The sequence below is a fragment of the Galeopterus variegatus genome, unplaced genomic scaffold, assembly GCF_000696425.1.
Source record: "Galeopterus variegatus unplaced genomic scaffold, G_variegatus-3.0.2 Scaffold2603, whole genome shotgun sequence".
NCBI classification, from domain to species: Eukaryota; Metazoa; Chordata; class Mammalia; order Dermoptera; family Cynocephalidae; genus Galeopterus; species Galeopterus variegatus.
This window is the reverse complement of record NW_007728714.1, coordinates 142,353-165,835: the sequence shown is the minus strand read 5'-3', so window position 1 is coordinate 165,835 and position 23,483 is coordinate 142,353. Positions and strand designations below refer to the sequence as shown.

Here is a 23,483-nt window from a genome sequence, read left to right as displayed (position 1 = left end):
AGAATTATATTAAGTGAAACAAGTCAGGTACATAAAGAGAAATATTACATGTTCTAACTTATTTGTGGGAGCTAAAAATAAACAAAGAAATACACAAGTAACCTGGGGAGGGAGAGAAGACACAACAATTACAATTCCTTGAATTTTATATGACAAGTGAACAGATATGAGGTTGTTGGGGGTGGGGAGAGGGAGGCAGGAGGGAGGTTCTGGTAATGGGCCACAATAATCAACCACATTGTATATTGTCAAAATAAAATAAAATTTTAAAAAAATGGCAGAGTGAGGAGTTTCATCATTTGAAGATTCTAAGTCATAATTGAACACAATGAGGAATCCCTAATAGGGAATGTCTCTTTTCCTAAATGTCCCACTGTCGTAACTTTAGACCCTCAACATTATTCTTCAAGTTCACCAGCTCTTTTTCCTGCCTTCTGTTTTCCAGTTTAAAAGCTAATTTGTTAGCTTTCCTCTCCATCTGTTCCTTGTACTCTTCTTTTACAGATTGCTTTCTTGTTCTATTATTTTCTTTGCTTTCATTTTTAGAATGTGGTTGGGTTGATCCCTTAGCAGATCACTGCCATTAATCACCTGCATTTATTCAATTTGCTTTGCTGTGAGTCCTCTCTTTGGTAAACAATTCAGAACTATTCCTGTTTTAGAAGATATTTGTATTGGTTGGGCTCTGGTTGATACTTGGTAAGCTAAAGAAGGTTGTATAAATGTGAGCATGCACTACAATTTGATTCATAATCCTATCTCTCTTTTGCTTTTTCAGTTTCATTTACTGGCATACTCTTATCTTCAGAGGCTTAAAGAATATTCAGCTTTACACAATTTGCTACCTTCTCTTTATAACAGTTCAAAATTTTGTGTAACTGATTGCTGTCGATATGAATGGAACCCTTCAATTCAGTATTATTCAGTGCCCCAATTTTGCCATCATCATGTTGCTCATAAAAGTTCCTAAAGTTCTCATTATGTTGGATCAGCTGCTCATTACTTCTTATGACTGAGGAAGTGACAGAATATTCTAAGAAGTGACTTTTTATTTCCTCTTTCTAAAAAAAGTGGCTTTCTATGACTCTGTGTGGTTTGCCCAGGCAAACAAATCATCTTCATCTGAAAATGGACTTTGAAAATCATAGTCATCATTCCTCACTCCTGCTTTTTTTATCATCCATAATCCAGTTGAGAGCCTTAAACAGGAGTTGTTTTACTTAGCAATCTTATACCTTCCTCAGACTCTGTTCTGCAAATGCTGATTAAGGCAAATTAATTCCTGGGCCTGGAATTACAAAATCTCTTCTTTCCCATCTCTCTTGTCATGTGCACTGAAAGTGTTTTTGGGAATAAGTGCTAAGGGCCCAGATGGTTCTTTCAGGTGCTGTATGTGGTCATAATGATCATCAAAGAACACTTCATAACTTCCTTTGTTTTACCTACCTTCACTTTTTTTCTCTAGTCAATGGAACTCTCTGGTGTACATTCACATCTGCTGCTAAATATCTCTGACGTGAGTGGGCCAAGTGAAAAAACATTTTTTTCTCTATAAAGCTTTTTTTTCTTCTTCTCATTCTGCAGGCTTGTTGGGTTCACCCCAGAAACAGCAACTACATAGCTGAGGGTTTTATAGCAGGTGATACCACATCTTAGGAATGGGCAAGGCCCAGCTGGCAGAAAAAACATTTTTTTCTCTATAAAGCTTTTTTTTCTTCTTCTCATTCTGCAGGCTTGTTGGGCTCACCCCAGAAACAGCAACTACATAGCTGAGGGTTTTAGAGCAGGTGATACCACATCTTAGGAATGGGCAAGGCCCAGCTGGCAACTGTGTCTTAAGGCCCTGCCACAAATTTCCTGTTGCATTTTAAAGTGCAGACCTGAAGACTTGATTCAGAGACACAATGAAAGCTGCAATATTCTGCCCAGCCATGCCTAAATACACCTAATTTCTGTCAGCCACAACTGCAGAGTCAGCTTAAACAGCCAAAAGAGTTTCAAAGTAACTGCCAGACTGTGCCCCACTCAGGGCTGAAAGTCCATGTAGCCCAACACAAAAGCTCCCAGCCCAAGATCAAAATACTATGATTTTGCATGTTACTTCCCACCCCCCTTGCCCTCCACCCCAGTCTATTTCTTACCTATTTTTTCAAGGTTCTCTGCCCATTTGCTAAAATATTGGAGTTTAGGGGGATTGGTCCCTTTTCCCATCCTGAGTCTTGAACAAATCCAGGGACAGATGCACGATTTCAATAAAAGAAAATAATCACTTAATATACCACTTTTATTAAAGAGAAAGTTGACTTCTAGAGTCAGAGTATTCTATACATAGTCCTTTTAAACTGAACTCTGAGCCTCTGGATTCCATGTGTTCATTAAGTGGTATATCTACCTTAACCCCAAAATATGACTTCTTCTTTTTATAAGCCTCCCCTAGTAGTTATTTGTTTATTAATAAATCTATTTTACCTGGGTGAAATAACAATCTGTATTTCTTAAGACCCATGGCCAAATAGATGTGCACTCCCAATTTAGACAGGTTACCACTCACACAGCTGAACTAGTGTAAGCCTCCCTGTTAGGGGAGGAGCCTGACTTCATCACAGAGAGCTCACCCCAGTGAAAGAGGACTGGCCTGTATTGCAGAACCAAGTTAATTCTCCCACACTTTCCAATTAGGTAAGTCAACCCCCAAATGGTTGGGACAGAAGTCAGAAAGATTACTCCAGTAGATGTACTCCCACAGGAAACCTCGTGCTAGGTAAATGGAGCTCTCCTCCCAGTAGATATATTTTCTAATATATCTGTCAGTAGTGAGAGGTAATTTCAGCCCCTCAAAATCTCAAGTCTGAGGTAGTTTGCATAGAAGAAACTTACTCAGAAGGTGAAGCAATCCTGAGAGCAAAGTAACAGGAATACATTTAGTCTCCTCCCTGAACAAAAAATGATAATTGCTACCGTTACAGGGATAACCTACTAGTCAGTGAAAAGGTTCAAATTTTGGTAACAGAAGGTTTGGTTAGAAAGGTTGAGTAAAATTTCCTGCAATTTGACTTTCACGTTTTTTATTTTTCCAGTTTTAGTTACACAAAAGGAAAAAGGAGCAATCAGTTGTTAATATTCTTCATGCCAACAAATAATGTTCCTGCCAAATTGTGTGAAATCTACCAGTAATTCAGAATATATATTCTCATTTGTTTTATTACCCATTGGCCTATTTGTTTTATATTTAAAAATTTTTTGTGGACCTGGTAATTTGAGAATTAGAACACATAAAAAAGATAAGACTTACAATGAAATATTACAATTTAAAATATAGTTCATATAGTTCAATATAGTTCATAAAAATGTTGATTTAAATTTTTTAATAACTGACTCAATACTTGAAGTGATTATAATATAGCAGGTTGAGAGAAATTATATCGTTGTAAATATAGTCAGTACATTAAGAGTAAAAAACCAATGTTATGAAATTCCAAAATTAATTTGGGTTATACTAGATTGCACATTATTCCTTACTGGACTAAATAGATTATATATTAATATATGATTTCATTGCTAGGAGATAATTTAAAAATAAAAAATGTTATTTTTAGTAATTAAAAATCCAAAAAACTGTTCTGTTTCAACCTTTTTACTTTCCTGTTTAAATGCTTATTGATTTTATATTGTCTCTTCAAAGTTAAATTAAAATTCCATAGTAACAAATAATTGTGCTGTTTGTTTCCCCTTTGTCCTATATTGTTCTTTGTTCCCCCCTCTCCTTTTTTTTTTTTGCCTCTTTATGGATTTATTGTATACTTTTAAAATTCCATTTTTCCTCCTTAATTGACTTATTGGTTATAATTCTTTGCTGTATTGTTTTAGGGGTTATTTTAGAGTTTATAGTATACATCTTTAATTGTCTACCACCAAGTGATAGTTTAAAACTTTACATATAGAATAAGATCATTATATTCCCATTACTTCCCCCTCCACCTTTGTGCTATTGTTGTCATGCATTTTACTTCGACATATGTTACAAATCCCCAATACATTTTGTCATTCTTACTTCGAACAGTTATTATATTGTAAAGAGATTTAGATAATAATTACAAAAACAACCCCACTATATATTTATCCTTCCGATTATCATATCCATTGATCTTCATTCCGTTGTGTATATATAGAGTTTAATCTTGTATTATTTTACTTCTGCTTGAAGGACTTTAACTTTTTTTTTTGGTGTAGGTCTTCTAGTGATGAAAAATTCCCACTTTTATATGCCTGCAAATTTTCATTTTACCTTGCATTTTTTTGTAAGATGTTTTTGTTGGGCGAAGAATTTTGGATTTATAGTGTTTCTATTGCTTTAATGATTTGGCTGCACTCATCTTCCAGCTTACATAGTTTTCTACAAGAAATTTGACATCACCCCATCTTTTGTTCCTTTGTATGATGTATTTTTTCCCTCAGATTGCTCTTAAAATTGTCTTTTCAGCACTGGTTTTAAATAGTTTGATTACAGTCATGTGCCACATAATAATATTTTGGTCAATGACATACTGCATATAAATGGTGGTCCCATAGGATTATAATGGAGCTGAAAAATTTCTATCACCTAACCATGTTGTAGTTGTTGTAATATAGTGCAAAACATTACCCACATGTTTGTGATGATGCTGGCTAGGAGCAATAGGCTATACCATATAACCTAGGCATGTAGTAGGCTGTATCATCTAGGTTTGTGTAAATACATAATATGCTGTTCCCACAAGGATGAAATCACCTAATGATGCACTTTTCAGAATGTATCCCTGTCATATTCCTATCATTACATGACACATGACTGTGTAATGGTGTAATGTTCCTTGATGTAGGTTTTTTTGTTTTTGTTGTTGTTGTTTTTAATGTTTCTTGTTCTCAGCCATTATTGCTTCAAATATTTTTACCCTCCTACCCTTTTGGAGGATCTCATTATATGGATATTTGGCTGTGTTTAGTCATCCACACACTATGGTTTGACTGTCCCCTCAATCTCATGTTGGAACTTAACCCCTACTGTGATGGTGGAAGGTAGGGCCTTTAAGAGGTTATTGAATCCTGAGGACTATGCTCTTCTGAATGGATTGAACTATTCATGGAGTAATGGGTTGATGGTTTAATGGGTTGTCATGGGTGTGGTTCTGATGGCTTTAAAAGGACAGCAAGTGAGAAGGTTAGCTCTCTTGCTCAGCCCATTTCTCTCACCATGTGACACCCTGCATTGCTGTGGAAGAATCACCACCAAGAAGGCCCTCACCAGATATGCCCCCTGCACCATGGATTTCCCAGCCTCCAAAACTATAAGAAATAAATTTCATTTATTTGTAACCCAGTTTCAGATATTCTGTTATAAGCAACGGAAATAAACTAATACACCACAGTTAATAGATACTCTGTTAGCTTTTTTCTTGCTGTTTCATTTTGGGTTATTTCTATTGCTATGTCTTAAAGTTCATTATTTTTTTCTATTCAGTCTGTAATCTATTATTAATTCCATCCTATAAATTTTTTCTCTTAGATATTATAATTTTAGTCTCTAGAAGTTTAATTTGGGTCATTTTTATATTTTCTGTATCTTTATTTAACACGTTCAGTCTTTCTCTAACTGCTTCAACAAATAGAATACAGTTATAATAACTCTTTTATGTTTTAGTATTTAAGGCTTAACATCCTTGGCTACTAATTCTATCAATTGTGTCATTTCTGTGTCAGTTTGATTGATTTTTCCCTCATTATAGATTATATTTTCCTGCTTCTTTGTATCCCTGGTAATTTTTATTTAATGTAAGGCATTGTATATTTTACATTGGATGCTTTGTATTTCTGTATCTTTAAAAAATGTTCTTAAGCTTTTTCTTTGAATGGGATTCAAAATCATTTAATCCTTTGTGGGTCTTTCTTTTAAGCTTTGTTAGGCAGGACTAGAGCTGTGTTTAGCCTAAAGTTTAATTTTCCCCTGCTGTTGAGGCAAGACCCATCTTAGTTCTCTGAGTTATAAAAATTGATTATGAGGTTTTACCTTCTGACTATGGGGACAAGCATTATTCCTAATCCTTTTGACCTCAGGACACTGCTTTCTCACATCTTTTCATGTAGTTCTTTACCCAGCTTCAGGTAGTTTCTTTACATATATGCATTGATCAATACTCAGCTGAATATTCAGTGAGACCTGTGAATCTCAAGAGTTCTCTTTTTGTAAAACTTTGTCCCTTCCAGTACTCTGAAGCAAAACCCTAGTCACTTCACTTCTCTGGACTCCCAACTGTGCCTCCTCAACTCAGGGATATGTCTGGACCCTATTTGGGTTCCCCTTCCCTGTGCCACACCCTGGGAACTTTCTTTAGGCAATAAGCTAGGTAATCAAAAGACTTACCTCTAGTTTTTCTATCTCTCGGTGATATTTTACTGCCTAATCTCCAATGATCTGAGTGCTATTGTTTCATGTATTTTGTCTTTTTCATTTTTTTTCAAGAGGCAATGTAAATCTAGCTCCTGTTATTTAATCTTGAACGGAAATAGAAGTCCCATTGATTGATTTTCAAGTGTTGCACTATCCTTACATTCCAGTATAAACCCCATTTGGTCATGGTGTATTATCCTTTTTATATATTGCAGGGTTGGGTTTGCTAAAAGTTTGCTGAAGAATTTTGCATCTGTGTTCATCAGGGATACTGGTCTTTTCTTTTCTCATAATGTCTTCATCTGGTTTTGATTTCAGGCTAATGCTGCCTTCATAAAAGAAATTGGGAAGTATTTTCTCCTCTTCTAGTTTCTGGAACAAATTGTATAGAATTTATATTATTTCTTCATTAGAGGTTAGGTAAACTTTACCAGTGAAAATATCTTGACCTGAAGTTATCTTTATCAGAAGGTCTTTAATGACAAATTCAATTTCTTTAATAGATATAGGACTATTCAGATTCTCTTTTTCCTCTTGAGAGAGATTTGGTACTTTGGGTCTTTTAAAGAATTGGTCAACTTCATCTAAGTTGCCAAGAGCTGTTTCTATGGAGTGCTTCAGCAATAGCCAAACTAAAGTAGACTTAAGAGGTCTTTTGAGGATTTTTGGTACAAAGGATAGCACATAATGTGGTAGTATCTGGAGGGTACTGAGTTCAAGAGAGACTTTTTATTTTTTAAATATAAAAGAAATAAGATAATATATGGTGATGAAATCACCTAGTAGAGAATTTTGGTTGCCCCGTGCTTAACTTATAGGATCAATGTGTAAACAAAGGTATGCAACCTGATTTTAAATTGCAGAGTGGTATGCAAAAGAGAGTTTTAATATTAATTGGGTGCACATTCTTCTTGATCTTTTACCCTTGCATTCTAAACCAAGGCAGATTACTGAGTTGTTTTCAGTCAAGAACTGCTTGAAAAAAATAAGATACTAGGTAACCATTGATCTTCAGGTTTAATCTAAAATGAGGGTTATTATAGTTGAAGGGGAAGAGGTTTGAATCTACATTATTACTGTCTCCCTTTTCCCCCACTTATTCTCCCACCACTTGACATTTAGTTTCTAAAATGGAAAATGGAAAGTTATGGTGATAATTTTTACTCTGTTGTGAAAACAGCTACTGAATGGAGCTAACAAGATACTCTAATGCCCTTGGAAGAGGAGGGAAGATGTTGGCAGCTGTTATGCAAACAGTTATGCAGGAGAGGTAAAGCCTGCTGGCTGAGATCAACGGGGATTGTGGGAAGATGAAAATAACCTGTATAAAATATCAGATTTGTATTATAATGTCGACCACGTAGTAGGCACTCAATAAATAGTAGCTATCATTCTTACATGTTAGTGTAGTCCCGTAACTGACGTGCCTGTGTCCAGTTCTCTCCACACCAAACAATATTTCTACACTGTCACTAGACCTACATAAACAACAGATTATATCACTCCTTTGCTTAAGAAACCTCTTAGATTCTTCCGGTCAGTGTAAAAACTCTATGGCATTCATTAAGGATATCCATCTTTCTTTGTGTCTTTATTTCTCACATCATCCTTCCCCCATATACTATAGGCTCTGGACTAGAACTTCTTAAACTTTCATGTGCTTACAGCTCACAGGATCTTTGTTAAAATGCAGACCCTGATTCAAAAGATCTGGGTGAGGCCTGAGGTTCTTCCTTTCTAACAAACTCTCACAGGATGCTGCTTCTGCTGGTCTCTGGACCACACTTTGAGAAGCACAGCACTGTGGTACTTAAATTTCCTGCAGATTATTTTGTGTTCCTATAACTTTGGCTTTTTTAAATTAATCTGATCTCACAGTGTGGACTGACCTTTCCTTATTTCTCTACTTAATGAAATCATTCTCATCTTTCACGTTCTATCTAACTGTGTGTGTGTGTGTGTGTGTGTGTATGTGAGTGAATTGATTTGTTTTTTGTTTTTATTTTTTTTTAGCTCCCACCAATAAGTGAGAACATGTGGTATTTCTTTTTCTCTGCCTGACTCGTTTCACTCAGTATTATTCTTTCAAGGTCCATCCATGTTGTTGCAAATGGCAGTATTTCATTTGTTTTTATAGCTGAGTAGTATTCCATTGTGTAGATATACCACATTTTCTGTATCCACTCATCCGATGATGGACATTTGGGTTGATTCCAGCTCTTGGCTATTGTGAAGAGTGCTGCAATGAACATTGGGAAACAGGTATACCTTCGACTTGATGATTTCCATTCCTTTGGGTATATTCCCAGTAGTGGGATAGCTGGATCGTGAAATTTTCTTTAAACACCTGTTTTACTCACCACCAAAGCTTCCCAATGTTTGCTTTCTCCCTTCCTCATAGTTTTGGTAAATAGCTTTTATTGCAGCATGTATCATTTTGTACTTCAGGTAATATTCAGATTGTTGGTGTTCCTTACTGTGTCTTTGTTTCTTCAGCAAGTTGCATAGTTCTTTGCAGAAATAAATAAATGAATAAATAAAGCTGTGTTGTGAACTTCTGAAAAACATGAATCACTGTATAGCAAATGTTACTCCAAGTAAATAAAAAAGTTGGGTTTTTTTTTTTTAGCTTAGACTATTGATTTTGCATTTCTTTATTTAAGCAATCCTTAAATTGTTTTTCAGTGTTTGTAGCTAGTCACCTAAAGCAATTATATATCCCTTAGCAAGTCAATTTATTGAGTTTATTAACTCTTAACATAGCCATATTTCTTTTCCAGGCTAGAGAGGCTCAGGCTTTCCTTAACTTATGCCAAGCTAAAATTTATAAAGATTATACACACTATAACTAATGATTTCTTTTAACTGTGCTACCAGAGGGTAACATGGTTAAAAAGTTTTTGCTTGCAGCTAGTAAGAAATGAGAAAAAAAAAAAAACAAAATGAAAATATAACTGCCTTTTTAACATTTAAGTAATATGAAAAAGAATAGATATGCTACTTAATTTACATTTTAATATCTATAGAAAAATTTAAAAGTTCATTTCAAATTTTTTTAAAAACCTACTTGTCTAATGGAGAAATTTAGGAATTATATAGAACCAAAAATTTCTTCAGAGGGTGCATGTGCAGTTAACTTCCATTTCTTGAGAATCCTTTAGGCATTTTTGGTGGCTAGCCAGTTCAGCGATCCGAACCCATGACTTGGTGTTATAAGGCTGTGCTCTAACCAGCTGAGCTAACCAAGCTAGGCCAGAATCCTTTGGCTTTTATGAAATTTTCTCAAGGAGAGAAATCACATTTTTTTCCCAACTCCCTGCCCCTACTCTTCCCAGTTCCCCACCAGAGAAAGTCTCTATGAAGTCAATTAGAACTCCTTGCTGACAGTGTAGCATAAAATGAAGGCTTTCCCTAAAATGGCTAAACTGGAGATATCAGCAGGTTGGATGGCTCGTTTCTCAGGGCTGATGAATTGTACTTGTCCATATACACAACTCTTGGTGTTGCTGATTTCAGTTAGGTTGCCTTTCAAATTTTAATTTTAATTTACATAGCATTAACAGTTTTCCCTGAGAAGCTACAATTTTATGGAGCTCTTTCCTTGTCTGTCCTCATGCAATTAAAAAAAATAAAATCTACAGGGCATTCATTTACACTTCTAAAAGTGATAGGCTGTGCTTTATGCCATTTTCATTTGCACTGCTTCTGATCTTGCCATCACTAATTAAAAAGAGAATTTAGGTTAATATAGACAATGCTCTTTGGCTATACTAGAAACTATTTTTTTTTTATCTGAAGTTGAAAGAGATAAGGCTCTTGGACAAAGGATAAGGACAGGCTCTTATGGCTTGGCTCTCAAGAGGCCTTAGAGTCTACTGTTCGCCAATACCTTCCTTTGTGGAACTTTCTTCTAGTTTTGCTTCTATTACCTATCATATTGTCCTACTTCAGTACAGTGAGGGTACCCTAAAATCAATCACTTTGGTGGGAAGGCATGATTTAAATTGGGTCTTGAAACAGGATTTTTAAATCCTTTTAAAATAGGATTTTATTATCAGGAGGGGAATTGGTCATGCCTGATTAAGAAAGAATTGTCAGCTGAAGCCCAGATGTAGGAAGGATGCCAGGAATATTCTGGAGGCAGCTCAGTGACCAGCTTTGTTGGATAGTAATAGGTAATTGAAAAAGGAATCCTGAGACCAGATTGTTGAGAAACTAAAATTTGGAGCAAGTTAATTTGGACTTTATTAAGTATATATTGATAAGTTACTGAAGGAATTTTTTTTAAATGACAGTATGATAGCCATGTTAAATTTGGATGGGCATGCATATGAGATATCTCAGGACTACAGTAATATTCAACAAGTGAAGAAAGGGAGGAAAATGCAATAGAGGAAATTGAGCCTTGGAAAGCCAGCCCACATGTATAGTCTGGTCCATGGGAAGCTCACAAACTCAGGTAGTAAAGGAGCAATTGTATTAACAAGAATCATTCTTTCTGCTACAGTACAGCAATAAAGAATATTAAGTAGTAATCTTGAAAGTCAAGATTTCTTTTGAAAATCTTGCATGTCACAAAATCTTCCCATTTGGCAGACCCTTTGCTAGTGGGGAACAAGTTCAAAGCACAAGTAATCAGGTAAAGAAAAGGGCTTACCATGATTGAGGATGAGGACTAGTAATCCTTAGTTACTTGTTTCTTAAATATGACACAAAAGGGATACACTCTAGAAGAAAAAGTCAGTAGACTGAATTTCATCACATTAAAACTTTTACTTTTCAAAAGTCACTGTCGACAAAATGAAAGCCATGACTATTGAAAAACATTTGAAATATGTATCTGACAAAGGAGATATAGCTAGAATATATAAAGAATTCTTAAAAGTCAATAAGAAGACACACAACTCAATTAAAAAAATGGACAAAAAATTTGAACAGACAGTTCACCATAGAAGAAAGGTTAACATACAACTACATACAAAAATGTACAAGGTTATTAGTCATTAGGGAAATTGTAAATCAACACCATAATAAAATACCACTGCATACTCACCAGAAGGGCTAAAATTAAAATGACTAACAGTGCTAAGTGTTTGCAAGGATATGGAACAATTGGAACACTCATATATTTTTGAAAAGCAAATGTTTTAATTTGATGAAATTCAATTTATTGAATTTTGCTTCTATAATTTTTGCCTTCTGGGTTGTATTTAATAAATCTTATCCAAATGCAGGTCACAAAGACTTTCCAAAAATTTTTTTTAAAGTTTAATATAAACCTACCACACGACCCAGTCATTTCATTTCCAGGTATACACCTGCTGTAGATTGGATGCCTGCCCCCCATCAATGAGGCTTAATCCCCACCGTGACTGTTGAGGGGGGGAAATCTTATAATGGAAATTGAAAGGTGGGGCCTTGAAGAGGTGGTTAGATTGTAGGAAGATGCCATAGTGACTGGATTAATAATGGTGGTCAGGGGCATGATTCTGAGGGCTTTAAAAGAAAAGTGCATGAGGAAGTATCTCTCTGCTCTGCCATTTTCTTCCATGTGAGACCCTTGGCCATTGTCTCCACCACCAGATATGTTCCTGGGACTTTGGACTTCCCAGCCTTCAAAACTGTAAGCAATAAATTTCATTTTCTTTATAAATCACCCAGTTTCAGGTATTTTGTTATAAGCAACAGAAATGGACTAATACAATACCTAAGAGAAGTGAAAGCACATATCTACACAGACACTTGCACAGGAATGTGCATGGCAAATTTACTTATAACCAAAAACCAGAAACAGCCCAAATGTCCGTCAACAGGTGAATGTATAAAACAATTAGAGTATTCATACAATGAAATACTACACAAGAATATAAAGGAATGATACACACAAGAATGGATCTAAAAATAATTATGCTTAATGAAATAATGCAGACAAAAAAGTGCATTCTGTGTGATTCCATTTATGAAATTTCTAGAAATTGCAAACTAACCTATTAGAAAGCCAATCAGTTATTGGTTGTCTGGAACAGTATTGCAGGAGGGTATGCGTGGCGAGTTGGGATGGACTACCAAAGGACAGGAAAAAACTTCCAGGGGTTATAGATGTGTTCATTAGCTTGAGTATGGTGATGGCTTCATGTGTGGATTGAGACATAAGCATTCACCAAATTGTACACTTAAAATATTTGCAGTTTATTGTGTCTTATGCCTCAGTCGATCTATCTAAAAACCTATTATTGAATTGTATTTGTTTTTGTTTTTGTCTGGATTATAAAATTGTAGGATAAAGTGTCTCTGTTCAGATTGTGTGCTTTAAAGACTAGAAAGATTCTAGTAGGATTAGACACATAGGAGGGCTTAACAAATATTTAACTGGAGAATATATGATTAAAGAATAAGTTTTTTGAGTAATAAATTAGTTCCTCATGATATTCTTATTTATTAGTTAATTTTTCATGTTTGTATTACTTTAAAATCTCAATTAGATTAAAATTGTCATATTAGATTAAAAGTAACTTTTAAAATTTACCTGGAAGGGATCGGTGTAAAATAAATGCTGAGTAAAAGCTTGATCTTTACTATGGGATACGAGTCACTTCAGTCTTCCTTTAAATTGCTGCTTATAACAAACTTCAGGTCTTTAACACCTGTCTGTTTTATTATTGGTAAGTCTTATGTCAAGTTTCTTCCCACTTAATTGGAGCTTTATGGAATGTTATGCAATTATTCTAACAATAGTGACTGAGACTGTAATTATTTGTAGTTTGTTTTGGTAGTTTGTTGTTATTTATAGGTTTTCTTCAATAAAAACAATACATTTCTTTATTACTTTCAAAACATTTAGAGATTGCACAAAATTGATTATTCATCAATTTTGAAATTGATTCTATTATTATCTAATATTTACTATAATACATAATACAGCAGATTTCAGGTGTTACTTTCAAAATCAAGCTATTGATGATGTATTGATATGGCTAGTGTAAATAAAAAGAACTCTTATTTTAATATTTGTTGTTGATGGCTTTAGCTTCTCCAAGCTTCACATTCTTGATCTTATGTGTTTTTTAAACTGTGGGGTCTTATAGAAACTTTTTTCTTTATTATTATTTCAAAAAGATTTCTGGTAGGCTTCCAGGGAAAATAATTGTTGAGGAGATGTCAATGCATGCATGAGGTTCATATATACATGAATGAGCTGCGTTCGTGTTTAGGTGGAAGTGTGATTTAAAGTCTGTTTCTTTCATACATTCAGGACTGATGTACATATTTAGACTGCAGCAAGATACTGCCGGAAATGGATGAAAGGGGCAAGTCAGGCCAAGCAAAGTTTGAAAATGAAGTATGAAGTGTCAGCCCGAGGATCAAATGGGAAATTAGTGCTTTTCTACCAACGCTATTGTGACACTCTGTTCATTATTCTGTCATGTTGTTTCTACCCATCTCTTAAACTTTGTTTCCTGTTTTCTTACTTCTAACTCTCTCACTTTTTCTCATCCTCTTTTTTTCCTCCCTTACTATCGCTGCATCCAATCTACTAGTGATACTTAGAAATAAGCTCCAAGTCAATGTGTCAATTTAGGAACTTTCGTATATGAGATGTAGTCTGCTTTGCTGTAGTTGTTCTTTGTAACATAGACATGAGCTTCTTAAATTGGTTATGTTACAATAAATTTTATGTCAATCTTATTTTTTCAGAATACATATAACTGTCCTCATTTGTTACTAAATAAATAATCCATTTTTAAACTGAATCCCAATTTCTTCAATAGTCAAGGCCTTATGGAATCCCTGTATGTTAGGGAACTTCCTAAAATCCTGTTTGTGGTGGTTTTTCCTTGAGGGAGTGGAAAGGGACAATAACCATCAAGTCTACTTAGAGCCACAAATACTATGGTAAGACAGCAAAATTAACAACCTTATATTAGTCAGTGGGAACTGAGAGTAAGAATGTTTTACTCTCTAGTATCTTTGCCCCTTTAAGCAAAATAATGAAAATAGTTCAAGAATGATTAAGTCTGAGTGTATTATAGGAGCAAATATCCTCTCTTTCAAAATGCTTTCCCATTTCATGACTTTTCCACCACCCTCATATTCCCAATTCCATAATCGACTACATAGATCTTTCTTAAGGGAGATGGGAAAAGCAAGACTATTAATGGCCTTGGAGCCTCCAAATTATTTCAGTTTTTATCCTCTTAACAGGCTCCTGCAGACCTCGGCTATGTACAATGTGTAACTCCAGTCAGTCAGTACTGGAAAGAGTCCATTGGCATCAATGTGCTTCTAATGTCTTGTTGCCAGGGATTCTAAGATAACAATAGATCACCCTTACTGAGCACTGACTGTATGTCCAGCATTATTCTACATGCTTTATGTCTGTTACCTCCTTTAATGCTCACGACAGCCCTATGTGATAGATTATGTATGCCCTTTTTACAGATGATGAAACTGGAACACCAGAAGAGTAAGTAGCTTACGTAAGATCATGCAGCTGATAAAGAGATCTTTGAACCCCTACTTTTTGGCTTTGGAGCTCTCACTTTCTTAACCACTATGTTATTGCTGCCTTTGGTCGTACCCCCATTGCTATCTTCAAATATGGGTAAATGTGTCAAGTGTCACTTTTTCAAAGACCCTACCTAGCAAAAATAAAGAAAGCAAAGAATTTCATGGCTACTTTCCTAACCATATCCTGATCCCCCAAAAGCAACAATCAAATAATCTGAGGCTAAAAGGTATCACCAGGTGTTATTCACTCTAGATAAAGAAGTGCGAATTGTTACAGAGCTTTTTTTCGCTACCATTAGCAAGAAACTATAGGGAAAGAAAGGCAGACCAGACCAATGATGGGTTTGAAACATTCCCTGTGCTTTTTTTCCTTAAAACTAGGCATCAAGTTTAGTTCACCAGTTCTGGTTCATTGTCATTATTCTTTAACCTTATCCAACGTATTTAATATATGTTTGTCAAAATGCTTTTGCATATATGTGAGTTAGAAAAAATGGTCTCTATCAATAGTTTTTGTTAAGTTGAATTGTTTCAGGATCAGCAAAAAGGGATAAAGAACCCATTGAAAGTCAATGAGTACGCATCACTTTTTCATGAATTGATATTCATGGTCATAGCCACATAGAGACAAATCTACTTTGTTTTCTCTCTTGAGAATGTTTATAGACTGTACTCTGAAATAGTAATGATTGGAGTTATTTTAGGACTCTGCACCTCTTCAACTTTTTTCTATTTAATGTGCTCTTTGTTTTATCTAATTCTTGCATTCCAGGATATTTTATTCATAAATATTTCTTCACAAAAATCAAGGATCATTGTCTGATGTGGAGATTCATAATATTCTTCATCCTTTTGTTTTGTCTAACTTGCTTTCTTCACTCAAATATTCTAACTAGTGGTATTCTAAGAGTTTTTATGTCAGGTATTTAGACATAGAATAGAATCCCAAGAAGTAAATAAAAATTTTCTCCACTTCTCGTAATTTCTACCACTAGACCAGTTCCCAGGGTCTGATTTGACACAGGTGAGCCTTAAAGATCTGGCCCATTTCCAAGCCATCTTCTATACAAACGTTCATGAGAAAATTGATTTCAGTGTCAGTTATAGTCCATATGGGTGATTATGCTTAACTAACATCAAGAATGTTCCTTTTCTGTATTTCCAAATGGTCCATAAATACATGACAGTCTGTTCGTGTATTTAAGTGAGAATAACACTGATTTGGATGTATCTTTTAGGATGAGGGAGAATAATTTTTTGGTTTTATTTGATGGAAATATTTAATATTTTTAAATGATAAAACATGGTAGAAAACATGAACATATTATGAAATATGAGCAATTTAGAAATCTACATTGCTAAGAAAATAGAAATAAGAAAAGCAACATGTATACCAGATAGGCCATAAATCTGTACCTTTTCTAAAATAGCTTTTCAGATTCTTTGACATTGACAAGTCAAACACTGACAAACTTTATTATATAGTAAAGTAAAGATGTACCAAGTACTCCAGCTTTCTGATATAACCTTTTTTTTTCTTTTTGGGGGGCATATATCCAAATATAATGGACTAAAGCCCATCTCAATTATTGTAACAGGTATACCACTATGCCCAATTTTTCTACTGATTCTTGGTTTGCAGTGGGATGATGTCTAGTCTGTTTTAAATTTCTGCTCCTGTAGATTTCTTAATCCCCATTTTTTGTTTTCCCTAGGTTTTGTCCTTTTTCTGCTCTGCTTCTTTGTTAAGTGTTGAACTCAGGCCTGTTTTTATAGTTCCCTAGAGCTATAGTACAACAAGGTTACTAATGTGTCTTGGGTTTGATGATTAACTCAGGGGTTTCAAAATAGGAGGAACGAAAATGCAACTTAAATCAGAACAGTAATTTTTAAAAGTCCTCTGGCCATGCTGGCTACTAGGAATTTCTCATTGGCTATCTTTCTTCTCAGTTGTCATTTTTCTGAATTTCTTTTTCTCTATCAGATCCTTCTCTCATTTCTAGTAATTCACCTAACTGGCCATCGTGTTTCAGTCACCTTGGCCCCTCAGTTGAAAAAAATAGACAACTTTTTCTACACAAACGACGATGAAAAAAATCAGTTTTCTTCCTCCCATTAACTGATAAGTCCAAGGAAATAACAAAGATCTTCTAGTAAGTAAACAAACACATAATAAATAACTGAAATGTTTCATTTGTTTCTTTTACATACGAGGGTACTGAGCAATTTTGTGGAGCCCATCATACACTGAGTGCCTGATTGGTATCCAGTTGATGGTGTCAGTAAGGCTGATAGCAGTGCCCGTTCTGACTGATCGGTGCCTATGCTTAGCAGTTATCAAGTACTTTCAATATCATCTCTGTTTAGACCTATTTTCTTATTTGAAAAAAGATACACATTAACGTAATTTTACTTTTAGTATTTTGTAGTTACTACAATTCATTTTTTTTTTCTGTTGACCCCTTTTCAGGTTGTTTTTCTTGCACTTAATCAAAGATTGATAATAATGATATGTCTTAAAGAAGTAATATGTGTGCAGAAAAGTGTCCAGTAAAGCACATCATTTGCTGTTTTCTTTTTTCCCAAGTTCCCTACTTCAAAATCTAGTTGCAAATTTATGTGTTTTTCTTAGTGGCACATGGATCAGAGTTTACCATTTAAAAACATTTTACATGTAAATTCTAGAAAACATTTAGCTATTTCTGTGTTTATTACTTTGTAAGATTTTTGGTAAGTAAAAATAAAAATCTCAAAAACTGTCTGAGTTATTACTGTTATGAAAACTGAAAAACTAAAATTTCAATGTAGATAATACATTCAAGCATAATATTTGTTTAGATTTATCTTTTAGATGATTTTCTCTGGTTTAAGTATAAACTTCTAAAAATGAGCATAGCAATACCTTGATCATACGTATCATCTAAGAGCTTGACTCGTAGAATGTTTACGTTACTTCAAGATTGTATGCTTGACTCAATGTTTGTTATCTCAGAAAGTTTGAATCTAATTTCTAGAATTGGCCTATAAAATTGAAATGAAATGACAGTATTTTTTCAGGAAAAAAGAGGCCATCATTCCTAGATAAACTTATAACCTCTGAGAAGCAAGGACTTTTCCTTTTTCTTTTTTTTAAAAAAATCTTTGGAATGTGAGAATAAGGTGAGTGCTGTACTACGGAAAATTAATGACCCCTAAGACATAACTACAAACTAATTGCTGGTTTTGCTGCTGCTGGTAAAGAAGCGGTTGCTACTTCCTTCGTTGATAGAGATGCTGATGTTATCATTCCAGTAAGAGAAGCAGGAGAAAGACCGCTGTTTTCTTTTTAAAAACTGTATATTAACCCTTTAAAGTGGAGTTAACACTTTCTCAAATTCCAGTTTTAAAAGCTCAGATGAACAATGAAGAAATTCCAAGATGTTTATAGAAACTAGAGCTGTAGCCCATATTTCCTTACAATATCACGGAGCTCTTAAGATATATATTTCAGAGTCTAACCTTTTTTTGTGTGTGTGTGCACATTTTAACCTGGAACCAGATTGTGTCTTGTGGTTTTCCTGATGTAACCATTACCTGTCCATGTTCTTCAAAACTTGACAAACGAGTCTTAGCAGCTTGGAATGAAATTCCACTGACAGTACTGCATCACCAGCACTCTTGACTGCACAGAGAACTGTATTGTGTAGTAAAATATGATCACTCATGACTTGGAGTTGAAAATATTTGGGGAGAATGGGCTTGGAATGAGGGTAAGCTTCAGGAATATCTTAACCAGTTTTGATTTTATTTTTTTACAAAGGCTCAAGAATGATATAAGATAAAAACCTATACTTTAATAATTATTAAAATGTCCTTTTAATAAGTATGAAGTAAAAGTTGTGGGTTATAGAAGACATTGTGTTATAACTTTTTAGCAGTATTTTTTTCCCTCTATGGTGCATAAAATAATGGCATTCTTAAAATCAATACAATACTATGATTCTGATATGGCCATAGATCATAGGATCGTAGAATTCTTGAATTGCTAATTTTAAAGATATTTTTGTTGTTGCTATGTTTTTTGAAGGGATATGAATCATACCACATCAAAGGAGGCATTAGAGCATTTCTCAGGGAGACTGAAAAATAAAATTTAAAAGGATTAAAATGTCCTTTCGCTTCATAAATAACATTCTTTTTGAGAACTACTTCCAAATATATCCTCTAAAAGTAAACTTCAAAGTCTCACTTTGGGCCATAAGTAAACTATTTTGTCTTGTTTATTGTAGACAATCATATCTGAGGGTTTTGAAGTTCATTTTGGAGGAGGATTTAGCACTCTTCAAGTTTATATTTAAGATTGTAATATTGACTGATTATCTTTCTTAACATGTAATAGACATCATAAATGGCTTGCCACACTCAATATTTTCAGACTGTTTGCCATTACTGTATATGATGGTTATTATTTTTTTTAAAGTCCCTCTGCTCCCCCACTCTAAAGAGGAAACAAAAATTGCCTCTAAGTCACTTGACTGTCTATGTGTCATCTGTGATTTAATATTGCTGTGTGAACACAGAGACATCTCATTTTCCTGGCATTGCCTGAGGAAGATTTTTTCCACATCAGAAAATTTCCCAGATAATTGAAGGATAGATATTTAAACACCAAACCTAAGACGTTTTATTACCTTTTCTGATAGAAATATTTCTACAACACACCTTTCTGTTATTCTTGAATAGAGAATACTTAAAATTGAAATTCTACAATTTTGTCTTTTATGGTGACCTCAAGAGAGAAACCACTTTATTTGCTGGTGGGGTTTTGGATCAGGGTGGGTAGAGGATAAGAGAAAGCCATCAATGGGAGTTGACTGCACTCAAGCCTAAATGAACTTCCACCTTTTCTTGGAGACACAGACTCATGATTCTGAATATCAGTTTTCTGCCTCCAGGGTTCCATTACCACCCCAGGCGCAGGGCTTTCACATGTGCATTTTCATTTCTCCCTAGACGCAGTTCCATAATCTCACTGCACTATTTGACTGAGAGTTCAAATGTATTTTGACCAATAATTGAATTAAGCATCACCTTACTCTGCTTCTTCTCTTCATTTTCTTCTTTGTAGTCATGGCACAACTACAGTTTTAGCCATACAAATTTGAAATCTTGGTATAACTTTTGATTTTCTCCATTTCCAATCTTCCAGCTAGGCCTGCCAGTTGTGCTTCCAGTTACTTCTTTATGTCTCTACTCTCACTACTCTTTAAACTTAAAAAGTTATCATTGCCTCTGCCTAGAACATCTTAGTTTGCCTCCTAAGGCCGCCTGTCTCTTCAGTTTCCAGTGTGTTCAGCACAGAGCTGACAGATTACTCTTCTTGCAGCATAGCTGTGACTTTGCCACTTCCCTGTTCAAGGATCCCAGAGATCCCCTGGGATCTTTAACCAAAGAATAAAAGGCAATTACCAGCTTAAGCTAAGGCATCCTTTTGTAATAGCTCCACACTGAGTTCTGTGAGGTCACATATGGATGAAAGGCTATAAAATTATTTTGGCAGTAAGTACCATATTACTTTCCTACAAATCATCTATATAGAAATCTGCTGTAAAAATCTCCTTGGGAAACAGGATCAAATGTATCAATTTTCCATTTCCAGGATAAATTATTTTATTGGGAACGTCTACATATTCTTTAGAAACCTCTCAAGATCCATGAACTTCTCAGAACTTATCTACAAATACTTCAAAGTCATACCTATAAATTTCTTCAACAACTTGAAATGTCACTGAGTCCTTTTAAAGCCCTTGGTCCTTCTTATTGTGTATTTGTTCCCATATTAACTTGTCATAATTTTAATTGAAATATTACTCTGTGCAGTTATTCCGGGTGTTATAGACATGGTGGTACACAAAACAGATATAATTTTGTCCCTAAGGAGCTTATAGGCTAACCCTCCTCAATATTTTGGGTTGAAAATTATGTGCTTTCATTGTGTGTTCTATTTTTAGAACTTCAAGATTATTTTCCTAGGTGAGGAAAAGTAAATTCTATTGTCTGTTAACAAATTGTTGTCTTTCCCAAGTGGCAGCATTCTTCCTTTCCTGTCTTTTCTCTCCTCATTGCTTGAGATGATGGAAAAGTACTTTATATTGTCTTAAGTATTTTTCACAAGTCTCAGCTCATTTTGCATGTAGCACTTTTGACACTGATTTAAAACATACTGTATATATAGCTATGTATGTTACTTAACTTTACGCTCTATCGCATGTATTTTTTCCATTTAATTAAATATATTCTGAAAACATGACATTTAATGTCTGTTTAATAGTCCATCTTATTTAACCATCCCCTATTTTGGGCTATTTGGTTTGAGTCCAAGTTTTTTTTTTTTTTTTTTTTTTTTTTTGCTTGCTCTGCAATTTTAAATAATGCTTCTGTGAACATCTTGGTACATAATTCTTTGCCTGCATTTCTGATTATTTCCTTATGCTGTATTCCAAACTTCAAATACTGTCCATTTCTTGTGCTCAGGGACTGAATAGGCTGGCTGTTTTTCCAATTGATGTCCAGCGAATATATTTTTCACTCAATGATCTGTAGAACTTTTTTGATGAGTGACTAGATGGGGTGTTGCCCATTGGGGCCTCAAGATCTTTCACAATCGCGCTCCAATTTACATCCTTGCAGCAGCCTATGATACCTATAAGGACGAAAGAAGAAAGGAAAGGGCCTATACACCTTGCTGGGTGATGATGGTAGGAAGGGTAAACTCACATGTGCATGCCTGTGTGTGTGCATGCGTGTGAGGGAGAGGGGCTGTTGCTGATGAAGGCAACCAGTTTCTGATTCTCCATGAGTTGGGAAAATGGTAATACAGAGACTTTTTAGATTGCCACTGAATATTAGCTTAAAAAACCCTGAAACCCCAAACCAAAAAGCTTAGCCAACTCTAGTAAAATATTTTTCTCATGTTTATTAGCATTTCTTTAGTCTTGCTACTTCTTTCTTACTTTTCTTCTCTTTTCTTTATGCAGTATTTGAGATAATGAGTAAAGTATTTACATTATTTCAGCTTCAGTCTTTCATTATGGATTTTAACCTGTAGTTCAAATCAGGAGAGCATAGATTGAAGATACTCATTTCAAGAGGGTCCTTCTTAAATCTTTCAGACAGGAACTGCTTCCAGTTCTTGCTAATGAAAAAAAGTTGAATACTGGAATATCCCTTTTAGCTCCTCTTTTAGGTTGACTCTTTCTGCTATGATATTACGATTATCTTTTTGTTTCTATAAAATTTCCAGAATTTAACATTTCAGTTTAGTTTTCTTCATGATTGAGGGGCAGGATGTTACTTACACTCATATATTAGTAGCAGATTATATAGAGGGATTATTCACAGAACCGTGTTTTTGACACCTTGTGGCACAGGGGTTTTCTTTGTCTGTGTTGACTGCTTTGCTTACTAGGTACGTTGTTGCAATTAAATTGTTGGGTCTAATTCTTATGTGGCCACTGTGTGTTGCTGGGATGAGTGAACTGAGAAATCTATTGAGCTGTAAGTTTTCCTTTGGAATGTTTGAAGAACCCTCAGATGCTGCTGAAAGTGAAGGATAGGACTGCTCTCAGGAAAACAAAGATTTTATTGCATTTTCTCGAGTAATGAGGCCATTCGGAGAAAATAAAAAAACAACACAGTAAAAGTTGCACATGTGGGCCATATGTCAATAAGAGAAATGGTTGACCAAACAGAAAAACGTGTCCAGTGGGTCCCTGCTAGCTTATATTTATCTCCTCATGCTCCTTGTAGATCTTTCAGAGGGAAAATCAAACACCCTGCATCAAACCAAACAAATGTATGCTCCTGAGGTTTGTGTATTTCCCCCTGTAAGTCCAGCCTCTATTTTCAAATAGATACACTAGGCTGTAAAGGTAGGCAATGAAATCTTTGCTGGCAGTCGATGAAGTCTCAGATGCTTGACTAAGCTACATTATTGCCATAATTATCCTTATCTTATTGTAGACTTAAAAATTAGAGGCAATAGTGGCCAAATATCACTGAATATATTGCAGTATTTTACTCATATAATAGCAATTATGTAAAATATGGGTTTTTCCCCCCCCCCCCCCGATTCCATCAGTACCTAAGGTTTGATATCAAAGCAGATGTTCCCAAACATCTGTATTTTGATTGGGTAAAAATGTCTGGATAGACTTGAGACAAAGTATCATGCCACCATCACAGTTTACTGTACCTGTGTTCCTCGGGAGCAGCAAACTTAGGGAATTGTCAGGGGTGGAGGTAAAGACGGCCTGTAGGTGGCCACGGGTAACACTGAGCCAGAAGATACGTTTCCAGCTTCATATCCTTTGTATCAGAGCAGTCTGCCATAGCAACTGGTAACATTCAGAGAACTGCCCCTTTCCATTTGACTCACAAGAAATGTATAGTCAGGAGCTTCTCGTACTCAAGAGGGAAACTTGGGCCCTTATGTAGAGCGTGAAAAACTGTTACTCTTCATTTCAAGACATTTTATCACAATTATTTCATTATAGCAGAATCTTCTGAGAAT

At 35.0% G+C, this 23,483-nt stretch overlaps 1 pseudogene; it reads right to left on the bottom strand.

Annotated features, from left to right (window-relative positions):
• Positions 1–361: 361 nt before the first annotated feature.
• The window catches only part of LOC103598415, a 28,598-nt pseudogene continuing 5,476 nt past the window's right edge, over positions 362–23,483 (bottom strand).